This window comes from Struthio camelus, chromosome 19 (assembly GCF_040807025.1).
Source record: "Struthio camelus isolate bStrCam1 chromosome 19, bStrCam1.hap1, whole genome shotgun sequence".
NCBI classification, from domain to species: Eukaryota; Metazoa; Chordata; class Aves; order Struthioniformes; family Struthionidae; genus Struthio; species Struthio camelus.
The window spans coordinates 12196304-12209802 of record NC_090960.1 but is presented as its reverse complement, the minus strand read 5'-3'; the positions used below and the strand labels follow the sequence as shown (position 1 = coordinate 12209802).

The 13499-nt window shown below is 48.4% G+C and overlaps 1 protein-coding gene across 8 annotated transcripts in view; it reads left to right on the top strand.

Moving 5' to 3' along the window:
• The window catches only part of TEKT3 (tektin 3), a 101894-nt gene that overhangs the window by 62130 nt on the left and 26265 nt on the right, over nucleotides 1–13499 (top strand). Inside the window, exon 1 of one of the 8 annotated variants that reach the window (XM_068913801.1) lies at nucleotides 6340–6437. The exons of 6 other annotated variants lie outside the window; for them this stretch is intronic. The gene's annotated coding sequence lies outside the window, so the exon portion shown is untranslated. Of the gene's footprint in view, nucleotides 1–6339; nucleotides 6438–13499 lie in introns of those variants that run through there. One more of the 8 variants, XM_068913798.1, reaches the window with a different exon arrangement.

Here is a 13499-nt window from a genome sequence, read left to right as displayed (position 1 = left end):
GAAGCCAATACGGTACTGGGCACTGTGCGGGACTGATGGGGTGGAGCTAAGTGGTGCGAGCTCTCCTCCCAGTCACTCGACCTGCACCTCAACTCCGCTCAAATGGCACACCTAGGTATCCTAAAGCAGCTGCTTCCTTGCAGCACCCACCTCCTTTGGCTGTAGAGGCAGAAGTCTGTCCCCATATAACACGGGAATAGTGCTACCAATCTCTGCGGAGCAGTTGGAGGTCTGCTAATGGAAAGCACAGGCGAAGACTGGCGCAGAGTTAGCGAGGCTCTGCGTTTTTGGAGGGCTGAGGGGAGAGGAGATGGATGCATGCCCAGCACTTGGCTGTGTGTAAGGGAGGGATGGTGTCTGAGGGGAGATGGTGTCTGAGTGAGTGCTTGCACCTCACTGAGGAAGAAAAACAGTTTCTACAGTAATATGCCAGATAAGTAGAAGCCAAATATGTGTCTTTTTTTAAGCAGACCTTCTTCAGTTATATTAAGAGTTCAAGCTTTATATTTTCCATTCAAAGTGAATTTCTGTGTGCTTTCCATTTGGGATCCCTAAGTGCTTTGCAGGCAGTGTCTCTCCAGCCCATCCCTCTTGAGACAGAGCCCTGGTATCAGCCCTGGGTTAGCCAGGTGCTCAGGAAAACCCCAGACATTAGCCCGATGTCATCTGTGCGTGTAAACTCAATTCCACGAAGCACACCAGGGTGTACTTTGCTTACGCTGGAGGCCGGTTCTGCTGGACACAGGGAGAGCACGCAGGGTTTGCCGTCAAATAGATGTGTTAAGTGCTTAGAAGGATCAGGGCCTCTGATAACGCTAGAGGAGGCCACCGTCCTGGGCAGCAGTGGCGGGACATTCATCTCATACAGCAAAGTATGGCCAAGCTCGTGGGAAGAGGCTTCCTTTAATATCAGCAAAGCATGGAGTGATGAATTGCCACTAATTTAGCTACCTGAAAGTTAAATACCTCATCCCTATCCGGATTCATTCTGCAGTCACTGGAAGGAAATGGGCACCTGCATCCATCTCTTAGATATCTGCACTGGGTGAGAGAAGCTGGGGACTGGGTCACAAGCTGAAACATGAGGCTTTACTTCCAGGTGACCCAAGGAGAAGAGCTCCACCCTCCAGCAAAGCAGGTTGCACTAGGCACTGCCCCATCTGTCTTTCCCAGAGCCGCAGGGCTTGTGCCCTGCTTGATCCCTGTGCAAGCAGCAGCACCCCTTCCCTGCGGTGCCCCATCGCTGTTCCTCCCACTTCCCAGCATGGCTACGAATATTCCCCCGCTTTTTGTCACCGAGGCCTCACTGCATTCTCGGCATTGCTTCGCTGGCATAGGAAATGTCCTGAAGGTCTCCTCTGAGCCGCCTGCTTTCTAGACTCCGTCTGTCGTCACTCCCACTGGCCCGGATTTCTCCGCGGGAGCATTTTGATGGAGGCTGCTACAAGGGAAGCCTCTTCTCTTGCGCGCGGCCCCGTGGCTCTGCTGGAATGCACTAATTGCTCCGGGAACAAAAGCTACTTCTGTGCCTTGCAAGCCACATGGCCGTGCTGATCCTTCGCAGGCCCAGTATGAAAACTCCCAGTGTTTTCCACCCTGGGCTTTGCGCACACTCCTAATGTATTTGCAAAGGAGTTAGATTTATCTTTTTTCGCACTCTTCTAGTTAAAAGGCATATTTGGCGCATGCCAAGAAGTCACCCTGGTGCACTCAAGAACTTGTCTGGAAAAAGCATTTCCTCCCCCCCGCTTCTTTTCAAATAGGGAGAGCTGTTCATTAAAATCTATCTTCAAAAATGCTACAGGGCAGCTTTTCAGTTGAAGAGCTCAGTTTGTCTTTACTGTTCTAGTAGTATCTGAGGCTGCATTTGGAGCCTGCAGTGCTGTCGAAGGCAGGCAGGTCTGTTTTCTCTTGGCTTCTGAAATGTCAGGGGTTTTTCTTGAGGGAATGCTTTGAAAGTAGGGTTTTTACCCGAAAGCCAGGCAGCCTCCTTAGTAACTGCTCACCACCGAGGTCTTCTGTCTGTTACAGTGATTTTCAATGTGAGGTATGTGGGTACCTTTGGGGCCAAAGAGCCACAATCCCGGTGTCAGTTGTTCCAGTCTCCTGCGTGGGAACATATACCTCTGCTGGAAAAACGCGTTGGGCTGCAGAAATCAAAGCAAGTGAAAAGCGCTGGGCTGTTGTACCAGTCGTGTAAGTAGCCCACGCTCCGCAGCTATTCTACTAAAGCCATGTTTACCAGACTGCCCTGTCTCTGGTAATTCGGCAGCACTCCTTGCTCTTTGATTTCTTATGTGCAATTTCTGCTGAGGCAGTGTTGTTTCTCTTATCTTATCTCTACACCTACGAGCTTAGGCAGTTCATTCTGCATCTCCTCCTCACTCTATGGCCCAGCAGAGATCACACGTAGCAGGACTATTGCTGGCGCCTGCTCACCTTTTGTAGACGGCAGAATTACCCTAGGTGTGCTGCATGCTGCACTTTCTCTGCGACTCCCAGGCAGTGATTTCCTCCAAAGGACTGTGGAGCACATCATGAGCCGGGGCCAGTTATTGTGTTGGCATTCAGTAGTCTCACGTTTAACCCCCCAGAGCGATTCACTTGCTGTTTTCCAAAAGTTAGGAGATCCAGGGAGAAGTCAGGCAGCACAGTTGCAGGGAAAGAGAGCGAGCAGATCCCCCATGGGTTGCGGCAGGAAGGACAGTTTAAGTCACCCTGGGAAGTTTGTGGCTCCCTTCCCAAACACTCAGATTTTAGAATTGTGGTTCGAAGCACAGCAGATGTTTGCTGCAGAAAGCCACATATATGGACATAAAGTGAATGCGTGGAGCAAGCAGTGAGCTGGCCCATGGGGGTGCAGGCGAGAGAGGGTGGCTCTCCACTCTGCCGGGTGCACGCCACATGCCTGCGGGGACTCGCACCTGGGGACGTGGGGACGGAGGAAAAGGGGTGGCCAGGAGGTAGCAGGGTGCAGAGGCTGAGCTTAGACAACAGGAGGAAATGTCTTGATGCAGATGAGTCTCTCGGCTTGCTGCTCTTCACCTCGCGCCAGTGCAGCTCTGCCATCCGCTATCCTGAGTCTCCCAGAGTCCCCCAGATGCTGCTTCTAGTCAAACAGTTATTAAAAATAGCCTCTGTGTAGAGATGTGCTGCTGATGGTTTAATGCAAGGCTCTCCCATAAATCTCTCACTAACCCTATTTACCAGGACGTGTGTCCTCGCAGCAAGGAGGAGTGAGGAGCTGGGGGATGTATTCATTTGTTTCCATGTTTAAGGGAAAACAGCCAAGGCAGGGGCAAGGCAGCTGGGCAGCTGCAGTGCACGAAGTGGAAATGTTTATACGTTGTTCCTCAAAAGTACACTGAGCAGGCAGAGAAGAGCAGGATGTTCAGCTGGGGTGAAACTTTTCCCTGCACAATGGACAAAAGTGGCACTGAGCCTGGCATTGCTCTGAAGCCCTTACGGTGCGTTTTTACATATGCTGGCACTTTATGGGCCCTTAAAGTAAGGTGTCGCCAGTGCTGAGATTCATCTTTATTGCAAGGTGGGGCTCGTGACAACGGTTCTTGTTGTGTTTGCCTAACAATGTCGATCATGTTTTTATTTGCTTATAGTCTTTCCAAACTGTGGCCATTAGGTTGTACATTTTTCATGATGTGTGTCAGCTCTCTTTTCTTTTTTTGGAAGCTTTCCGGGGAAGAGTTTAGCGGCTTCCAAGAACAGGGCTGGGACACTGCCCTTTTTGGTCTAAGCATCTCACCTTTCAGCAAGCCCCCTGTCACAAGGTGGAGATTGGAAATTCATGGGAGTGATGGAGCCCAGGTCAGGGTTTTGCTTTTGGCCATCCCAGGAGAAATCCCTTCATGTTTGGCCACGTTGAAACTTTAGAAAAATTGAGAGCCTGCTCTTAACCTTGGGCTGCTGTGTGCAGCACTGGGATGAGGCACAGGAATGGGAATTGGGCTGGCAGAGCTGCTCTGCAGCTGCCGTGCGGTGGGACAGGGATGTATTGGCCTGGGGGACAGACAGATCAGGAAACACAGAAGGGAAGGGAATGGTGGTGAGGGTGAGAGGAGGAAAGATAGAGCTGGGAGGGGGCAGGGCAGACTGCAAGCTTGGGGAGAACTGGGATGCAGCAAGCCAGACAGGGAGATGGGGGCTCCAAGCGGCTGAGGGATGGACAGGCAGGAGGGGCAAAGACCCATAGCTGTGGGACAAAAACCCTAAATCCATGTGTCCTCCAGCAGATGTGTCTTTCACTTCTCCAGAAGAGAGAAACATCTCATCCTCCCATAGCGGCTGATATTTCACTGCTACCGCTTCCTTTTATTAATATGGGAGGCAGAGGCTTGCGCGGCAGCTTGAACTCTTCCAGCCCTGATCAGTGTCCATGAGCTGCTGTTTTCGTACGTTGCTTATGAAAGCCCCAGGACGTTATGCTCCTCACCTCATGAAGGGCTGTGATTGAGTCTGCAATGCCAGCCCTGGAGCCTCTGCACCAGAGCCCATGGTCAGACCCTCCGTGGCTGGAAAAAGCATTGTAATCCATCTTCCGGCATCTCCAGGCTTTTCAGTGCTTGGCTTTGTTGCCTTCTTAGTGCTGTGCTGCTCTATGAGACCAGGCATGGAAAGTCAGGGGCTTGCTTTTCTCCTGCCTTTGCTCCAAAAGCTGATTTTCTTGGGGATAGTGCAGTTCGGGGCCTACCTTGTGGTCTGTTCTTGTCCTTGTCTTCTTGGCTAGCTTCTGGTGACAGAGTTGATCTACACGGGCGATGTGTCCCTTTAAGGTTACAAGCTGGGATAGTGCTGCAGGGCTTGGGCTGCCCTCAAATCATCCCAAACTTATTTAGAGAGTGACTGTTCGTTCCCCTCTCCCTAGGATTAACACAGGAATGTCTGTCAGCAGCTGGAATGAGCTGCAGAAAACCAAACCGATGTTTAGTTCCTGCAAAAGATAATAATTTAGCCACAGGCTGAAAAGCAAGATCTTCCTCGTCTTCAACGGCCCAGGAAAAGGGCAGAGCAGACACGTCTGTGGGAAAGACAGGTTATTCAGCAGGGCTGTTACTGGAAGGCCGCCGGCACCAGGCTGGCCTGGCTTCACTCAAGCTGATCCTAGCAAATGCAGCTTGATGTAATTTTTTTAAATGTGATGCCTGCATCTCACAATTATAGGAGCTTTCTAAGTGGATGAGGCAGACAGACAGATCACGATCCGGCCGTCAAGCCGAGGAGGAGAGCCCGTTGTGCGGTAGCTGATGAGAGGGGCCCGAGGCAGCATCTCCACAGGGAGCTGAGCTCTGCACCATCGTTGCCTTGCTGGTTCAGCCCTTGCTCAGTGCCGAGCTCTGCAGCCTGGCTGCCTCGGACTAAATCCTGTAGGCCGCTGGCGTAGCTGGGGTGAGGATGTAGAACTGCCTTGAGCTTCCCCACGGCCTGACCCCGTGCACCGGTTATTGTCCAGGTGCCTTGGGAAATGCTGTCCATGTTTTTCCTGGGAGCTGGTGTTCTCATTGCAGGTGAGGAATGTGCAGTAGCCACACGCAGTGGACCATTGGGGATAAAATATGCTTGGAAAGCCACTTGTTTTAGAGGCAATGAAAAAAAAGGTAGCTCTCTCAAAGTGCCAAATATTGATGGTACTAGAAGAAAAGATGTATTTTTTTGTTGTGGCAAAATTGCCTGTAATTTGTAGCTCAGTACAGGATCTCAGTGTCCTTGCGGGGGATGTCCAGGGCAGAAAGCCCTGTGCTGCCTTGCAGAAATGAAGCCTCACGGCTGTGAAGTGCCACCTGAATACGGAAGGAAAGGTACAGAGATACTAGCTTTATTTACAGAGTTTTAAAGTAGAAAATACAAATATGGTCATCGGGTGCATCCTTCTATCTGACATGGATAGAAGAGTTTGCATAGGGACCGTTACAGCAAGCCTGGCACTGGGGCCCTGCTCCTGGGAGCACATCCGGTCTTAGACCTACCTCTGAGCATCCTTATCCCTTTGGGGAGCTTCATGGGGACCCAGCAACAGCAGTATATCTACAGACTCAGACCTGATCTGTCAGGGTTCAGATGAGACCCTGTAGACACTCTCTGGATTTACTCACAGCTTGCAAAGAAAACAGACATAGGTCAAGTACACAACTTCCACGGTTTTGGCTGCTGGTTTTCCATCACCCCATCAGTGTGGTGCTTACAAGCCCCTGTTTCCAAAGCCTGAGACGGTGTGCTCAGCGGGTGTGCACCCCCATGAATCACAGACCCAAAACACAGCCTCTAAACTATCAGCCAGTTATGGTCCTTCCTCACCTTTGTGGTCTATCTCTTTTCATGTGTCAGCTTCCACTTTGTCACCACTCTGAGGCTGAAGGGATCTCCTTGTGTGCCCTGGGGTCTCCACTTGGGCTCTGCTGAGGTGGTAAGAGGAGATGCAGGCGGTGAGTAATGAGTGTTGAGCCCATGGCTAGCACACTGTGCTGGGACGTCATGATGAAAGGCTTTAGAGCTGGACTTTTTATCTTGAAGCATATCAGAGACAGGACTTCCTTACTGCATTACTATACAACACCTACTGTCAGGCTTTCTGTCACTTGTCCCTATCTCTTTATTTCCCCACCTGGACTTTGCATAGATTTGTGCCCTGAGAACGTAGTAATAACCACAAAGTGAAGAGAGCTGAGGTGGGTGATGCTTTCGTCCGCCCCGTAACAGCACACCATGGCTTGCAGGCGTCCTCGCCTGTTCCTCTCTGCTTGTCAGGGGCTGCATCGTATCAACAGCAACGTCTCCTTGTTGGACTGGGCTGCTACGCGGAGCCTGGATGAGGAGAGATAGCACTAAACATGGGAGGCTACAGGATTGTCATGGGGTAGGATTGTCACTAGTGCTTTGGAGATGCTGGCTACAGTCTGCTCTCTGCGCGTTCTAGACATGAGGTCTGGTTCAGGACTGATCTCTAGATTTCTTGTATGGTTGATGGGAATAGATTGACTACCTACAGGACAACCCCTAAAAGAGGTGTCTAGAGCAAGTGGGACAAGCTGTGAAGCATTTAGATAGCATGAAATTAAAATAGCTATCATCACTTGCTGAAAATGAACTAACGAAGGATTTTTGGCGTCTCAGTAAAGGTTCTATTCAAAGGAGGCTCTAGCCAGAAGCACCCACCTGTAGCTAGCAAAATCCCTACATGCCTTCCTTTCATTGACTGTATCTCCGATTACATAAACTCCCTAGCTCCACTGACATAGTTAAAGCTATGCTGATTTACACCCGAGTCAAAATTGGCCTCAGGATCCAAGACAGTGAAGGTCCAGAACGGACATGAAGGTATCTCCTCCCAACCTGTGCAGCACTACAAGTCGTGCTGCCGAGACACTGTTGTGTTGGGGGCAGCTAACTCCCCAAATAGCTCCTTGGCCCTGAACCGCCCAGAGCACGCTTACAGCTCAGAGCCACACGGACGTATTTGCCAAACACACAAATTCCAGTACTTCCCCCCTCCAAGGAAGCTGGAAGTCCCACTGCAACGTCTTCTTACACCATAAAAAACGTTTGCCCTTCCCTCTTGTCTGTGGAGCGTTTCCAGCAACCCAATATTTGCAACCTTTGAAGACAGAGTAGCTGAATGTTGGTTGCTGTGGGAACAAACACAATTTATAGTGTCATTTTCAGGTTTTGCAGCTAATTAGTCTGATGTCTTGCTCCGTGCAGAGGTTGGTTTCATCATCTTTTCCATGCTCAGGATCTCAACGTGCAGAAAATGCCCTTCACTGAGTGTGCTTTTTTTACACACTTTTTTTAGGGCTCCTTGTGAAAGCAGAGCATTAAAATGACCTTGTATACATATGCATCTCATCATGTTGCGTCCAAAGCGGTTGAGTCACGTGAAAGGCTTATTACATATTTTGTTGATATAAAGAAGTAGAAAATGTGCCCCTCAAACCTAAAAGTTAGCTACTGAATCTAGTCCACATAGAAGCGAATGCAGATAAAGTTCCTCTGAACCTCTCTGTGGCCTTTTCACGGAAACTGTCAGGGTTGGAGTACAAAGTTGGAAAAATACAGGCTCAATTTCTGTCTTCATTGCTTATCTACTGGCAGAGCATTTCAACGTCAGTGAATAAAGGATAAGTGAGAGTGTTTTGGGGTGATTGGTATAGGAATATCTCAGTTATTAAAGTCACTGACTAATCATTCTTAGTATAATTTTCCATATGACAAAACAAGTTACCTGAAATTGAGCCGTGTAGTAGAAATGTGCTGATTCCCACAACACTTTCCAGCAGCAAAAAGAAAAATTTAAATATTTTGTTTGGACAATATGAAAGCTTCAGCAGAGCCAGAATGTGTCATTTCTACTGTGTCTTTTAAATGATTTTCAGGAAGACAATATTGTAAATTTTAATATTGTATTGTCTTTGTAGATTGCATAATTCCATGTAAAAATGTTGCATGTGTGATGTAATTTAAGTAAAGGGTGGGAATGAAAGGAATAATAAAAAGAATCAGAGTAAATCCCTCAAAGTGAAACATTCTTATGGTCCTAAATTGATCACTTGGTGGGGGCGGGGGGACATAATTTTGATTTCTTGGTAAATATAAAAGAAATAGCTTTTTATGCAAAGCTGAAATCAATATCTCCCTTAATGTCAGGATTTCCCAAGTAATGGAAATTGTAGTTCCTGGCCAGCTCTGCTCAGGATGTATTCTGCATTAATTATTCACCACAGTCAGATACAATAGGAGATAACTTACTTAGAGGAAACCTGAGATAACACCACTGCATTAAAGTATTGTCACATCCTCAGCCTGGCCAGAGACATAAAGCAAAGCCAATAGGACGCCCAGCCTGGAAGACAGACAGGCTCCTCTTGGACGGATGGTTGTGGCTTCGCTGGGGGGGAAGTGGTTGGTGTTTCAGACCCTGCAAGGTAGGAGCAAGTCATAGCTGAGAGGGTTTTTACAACAGATGCAATATGAAAACTGAAAAATCCTGATGTAGGCCTAAAAGCACAAAATGCTCATCGTGGCTTTTGGCTGTGCCTGGCAAGGATTTAGCTGCTGCTGTTAAAGCAATAACTGAGCTGCCACTTTCAGGAGCCAGAATCAGCTTTTGTGTGCTTTGCTTAGAGAAATAATGAAATCCTTATTGTGTGTGTGTGTTTGTATGAGCGAGGCAGCAGCAGACCATAACGGTTTGCAAGGAGGACACTCAGGGAAGCTGTGAGCAGGGGTTATTTGCCTTGGCTGAACTGTTGTCCAATGACAGTGAGCAAATGGGAAGCACCCACTATCTTAAATGTGCACTTCCTGCACTGGGCTTCTCCAGCGTCCAGTAAGAAAGAGGTGGTGGCAAGAATTTATCTTCAAGGTTTCCAGAAAATTTGCTTTGTTGGCACTGCTGATGGAAAGGGAGAAAGTGGAGAAAGGTATGACTGAGATCCCCATGCCCTCCAGATGCTGCATAGTGCCAGAATTTTGCTCTGGCAAAGGCAAGCCCTGGCTGCCACGTTATAGAGCGCCGTGGAGCGCCAGATGTGTGCCAGGGCAGTGAGAAAGCTTTTGCTGAGGAAACACGGCAGTGCAGTTCAGCCTCCTTGCAAATGTAGCTGCTTCTTCGATCATTTGTGAACAGCTTCTGATTTTGAAGACTTACGACCCGCGAGTTTCTGCCATGTAATTTCATCTAACCATTTGTAACGATGGTTTCACTGCCAACTAAATTGATCTTATAGTGATATGGAGATGTTTGGTTTTGTTTCTTTTAAAGGCCCAGATCCTGGAGTCCTATGCTTACATTAGCATCTTGGCTGTCGCATGAAAATAGTCACCTTTCCAGGTTTTTGGGATACTAGACTTTGGTCACGAGGACAGTGTTTAGCCTGCAGGTTCAAAGGCAAGACAAACACATATTATTCTGTGCAGTTTTCTGACAGTCTTACTGCATCCTTACCTGTGAGGAGCCAGATTTATTATGGTATTGATGGTGCCCTGTAGTGTCTGCCATGCAGCCCCATTGGCCACCTGTAGCGACCTACATTCGGGCAGAAATGTGCCTTTAATTCTCACTTTAAGCTTTGAATATTATTATATAGAAGAAATAGGGTTGCTTTGTTGCCTCAGGATGACGTTGGAGACCTCTGAGAGTGTGCTGCCACCGGACCAATGTTCTCCTCCACTCTCTGCCTCCGATAGCTCCCTTTGGTGGCCAGAAGGGTTCAGGGAGCAGCTATTGGCATTGCCTAAGCCAGGAGCAGCCTGGCCCGAATTGGAGGCAAAACCAGTCAGAGGGACTTTTCCATCCAGCCTCCTGCCTGCTGTCCATGGGGGACAGGGAACTGCTGTTGGGGCAGCCAGTGCTGCCGTGAAGATGAGAGCTGTCCCCGGGTACCGCTCGGAGCTCCCTGCAGCGCTAGGAGGAGCCACGGCTGCCCTCTCCACCCAAGTTGCAAGCGACTCCTGGTCCAGGAGCAATAATTGCATGAGGACTCCTCTGATAAATACACCAAAAAAATCATATTCACCTTGAAAAAATATCTGAGCAGCAGTACCTTCCCTAAAAATGTTTTAAGCAGGAAAACAACTTTGGGTTTCTAATAAAGCTCCCCCAAGTTAGCTGAGCAGGTTGTATTTTAATTGTTTTTTCTTTTTCCCCACAAAAGTTTCCATTGTGTCCAAAAGCCATTTTCTGTCAAGAAAAGGTTTTGATGGAAAATTTTGTACTAAATCTATTCGAAGCCGATACAAACTGCTGCCAAAAAAGAGGGAATGAATAAACTCTGTGGCAGACACTCAGCAAATTAAAATAAATATCATACAACTTCACAAAATCATAGGAGGGTAGCTGAATTGAGCGCTCAGTTCCTAGTGCTGGGGACCAGTGGGGCCAGGCACACCAGCACCCCCTACTAAATGTTAAGCCGACAAATAAATTAGCTTCACTCAGCGGCCAGCGTGTAAGACCTTCAAACTGGGCTGAAGCTTTTAAAATATCATTTGGCGTGTTTTCTTTAAAGGAAAGATATTAATTCCAGCATTCCAACCAAAATCCCAAAATAGATGGCTCTAAATATAGCTCTTCGCCGTCTCAGGGCAGGATGTTGTCGCAAGGGAAAGGGGTTGGGGGAAACTAGAAGTGCTTTCCCTAAATAGCCAGAAGGTAATTGTTAAGTAATGGGTTTCAACTCTAACCTCAGGTGAGCTCACCCGGAGCATCAAACTCCGTTGCAGGCCCTTCGGAGGCAGGCTATGGTGCAAGAAGGAGTGCGGCTGGCCCTTGGCTGAGCTTGGAGCTGCCAAACGCCCCTTGGATGGGGCCCAGAGCAGCTCACCGGATCCTTGGATTTAAAGACCCATGCCTTCGAGGTCTGCCAAACTCACCAGAGCAACTATGATGTTGGTCTTCTCCCACCCGCTTGCTTCTGGGTGGGCAGGGCTGGTGGAACCATGACGGTGCGTCACCTGCAGAGCTGCAGCCTGGGGCAAACAGATTTTGTGGGTGAGCTCTCTGAGTCCTGACAGAAAGAAACGCAGATGTCCCTTGGAAAAACGAGGCTGTCTGAGATGACCTACTTCCACCCTGAAGTATCCTGTGATCCTATGACCAGATGCAACCAAGCCTGAAGGTTTTTGTTAGCAGTTCTATGTGTCAGGGGTATGGACAGCTTTCCAGCACAGGAAGCTGGGATGAGGGATTGCTATCCCATAGTTCTCTGAGATCCTCTTGAGCTTTGGAAATGCCAAGCAACGCAGGACATTTGGGCAGCACCAGACCCCAGCATAGCTCTGAGCAGAGGAGCTCTGGGCCCCACTCAGCATGGCAGAAGCTGTGCTTGAATTCAGCCAGCCAGTGCGTCTAAATAGAAAGGCAAGATGGTAGGTCCCACTTCATCTTGTATCTCCCATGGAAATGTACTTCTCTGAGGATAATTTTCCAGTATCCTGATTTACATTCCCCTAATTTACATCATATCCTTTCTGTATCACATTGCGGTGGAGCAGAGAACACAGAGACTGTGGCTGGCATTGCTTCCACCACTGTTTCTGAGAACATGTGCTGGGGGTGGGGGGGGCGGTCCTGCCACCTCCCCAGCCTCGGGTCTGTTGGTCACCATCTGGGCCACCCTTGCCTTGAAAGGGTGAAACTACAAGGAATGGCTGTCACCTTCAAGGTTGGCCAGTAGTCAGTCTCAAGGGTCTCGTGACGGCCTTACTTCCCCCAGTATCAGCCTCACTGGTGAACTTTGGTTTTGATTAGACTCTTAACTGGGATACTTGCTCTTCATGGCAGCAACCAGGAAGCTCTGCTGTTTTTCAGAGAGGGAGAGTGACCAGATCCCAGGTCAGGCAGTGAAGCAAAAAAGTGCCTAACCTTCAGCACACGAGTTGTGCCCTGGCCTTGTGGGAACAGCTTACATATTTATGGTAGGTTTGTGTTGACCTTCCCATATAGGCCTTAATGCTTTGCAAGAGCAGATCAGCACTTCTTTAATACTTTACCTGATAGTTATTGACTGAAGACATGACAAAAGAGATAAACACAGTTATCCAAACTGGGTGGAGAACTGTAAATACTGTGCAATACAGTGCCTTCAGTACATATTACTTCCATATGCCAAAAATATATCAGTGATGTTTGAATTATGTGTTAGGGTAAACAAACTCAGTTGTGATCTTTAAGGAAGTCATTTGCTTTGGTGGTGCATCTGTTCCAAAATACTGTGCACAGTTCTTGTGCACTGTGAGCAATTCTTGCTCATTGCTGGAGCACACCAAGTCCTGCGGAGCTCAAGACATCGGGTGCATGGACTCTGCAGTCCCACCCCATTTTCACTAGAAAATAGTGAAGGTTTTCATCGTTTTATATCCAGAATCGTTCTGTGACCCCAGCTCATGGCAAAGCCAAGTGATCTCATTTCCTCGGAAACTCCCGTCAATACAATTGAAGGTGGCCAAGAACCACACATCCATTTAACAAAACTAGTGTAGTCCTGCTCAGGTGCCTGAGTCACAGGGCCAAATTCACAGGGGCATTTGTGTGAGATGTTGCGCAAGAAGTACTCCTGTCTGGGTAAAACCACATCTCTGCGCCACAGCTTCCCGTGGCGTCAGCCTCTGCACAGTCCTGGTATTGTGTGTGTGTGTCCCCGGAGAGCGGGCACAGGTGATGGTGACACAAACCTTCCCTCACGGCTGGCCTCTGTCAGCATGCTAAGAATTTGGGCTCTGACCTATGATCTTGCCAATTGTGTGCGTGCAAAAATGATGACCCCAAACTGAGCGCATCTCAAGACCGGCTTGAAAATACTGAGGTATATTTTTAAACGCTTTTGGCCTTACTGTTCCCTTTTAGGGTCACATTTTCACATTTCTGCTGTGCAAATATGAGGTTTAGACAGGAACTTCGTAGTGAGAGATGAGTTTCTAATATAGCCTTATGAGTCCAGGAATTGTGGCTTTAAAAAAAATAATAAATTTCATGGAACTCTTAAAGAAAC